The sequence below is a fragment of the Octopus bimaculoides genome, chromosome 5, assembly GCF_001194135.2.
Source record: "Octopus bimaculoides isolate UCB-OBI-ISO-001 chromosome 5, ASM119413v2, whole genome shotgun sequence".
In the NCBI taxonomy this organism is placed as follows: domain Eukaryota; kingdom Metazoa; phylum Mollusca; class Cephalopoda; order Octopoda; family Octopodidae; genus Octopus; species Octopus bimaculoides.
The window spans coordinates 118,643,031-118,644,262 of NC_068985.1; positions in this window are offsets into that span (position 1 = coordinate 118,643,031).

Sequence of the window (1,232 nt, forward strand, 5' to 3'; positions counted from 1 at the left end):
CCGGAGATGCAAATTCCAGGTGAGGCCGCACTATAGCTATATAAAGCCTTATATAGATAACTGGAGAGCGGCTCACAAAGGACTTGGTAAGTGATGCCAAGACACCCTCAGCCTTCTTGGCATTTTTAGCAATGTGTTTTGTCCAACGCAAATCGCTGTCGACAATAATGTCCAGATCACGTTCACAAAAGATTTTTTGAGATTAGTGCTGTGGAGGGAGTAAGTAGACGCTAGGTTTTTCCTCCCAAAATGGATGGTGGTACATTTGTCCACAGCCAGCTTGAGTTGCCAATCCATGATCCGTTGTTGCATTGTGTCCAGGTCTGATTGCAATAAAGATCTATAGTGTACAGGATCTGTCCTTTTTATTTCGAGGTACAGCTTGATGTCATCTGCATATTTCAGTACTGTGGCGTATTCTTTAAGTTGGCATCTATATCATTAATATATGCAACAAATAGAAGGGGGCCAAGAACAGACCCCTGTGGTACACCAGATGTCATCTCATGTGTGTACTCCCATTATCTGCTTTTTGCATTTTTTCAGTATAGTAAATAACATTTTATTTCATTATTTTCACTTTTCTTAATGACTACTTTAGAGTAAGATTTTATTTCAAATTTTTTTTTATTTTCATTCATTTGGTCGGTTGTTTGTTTTATTAGATAAACCCTTCCTCCATTTACACTCCATTTCAAGTGTAAATGGAGTGTAAACTTCTCACTCCATTTACAGTTTACACATTTATACATGTGGAGGGAATTTTTTAATCACGAGTGCTGACTAGTGCGTGTGTGTGCAGTGCACGCGTCTGGTCTACTCTTTTAAGTTGCACCACAAAAACCTTGCATATTTGTTCTTACCTGCTTCATTTGTGTATGTAAAATCCGTAAATTTCGAAGAAGAAAATGAGATCAACGTTGAAAAAGCAGTATTAGTTATAATAGTCCATGTGTTTTTTTTTGGTTTTTTTTTTGGGGCAATCTTTCATTTTGACTCAAAGGCATGTACATGCAAAGAGACGAAATATTGCAACATGCACGGAGCGGAGAAAAGGAAGAAATGTAAATTAATACTTACTGTTGATTAAAGGAAATGCGACAGAAAACATGAATGCTACAAATATGCTTTGTATTTTTCATTCATTTTCAAAGAAAATCACGTGGAAGACGTATTAAATATTTGTTTTGCAAATATTCGATGATATTTTACAAGACAAACTGAAATCTTCA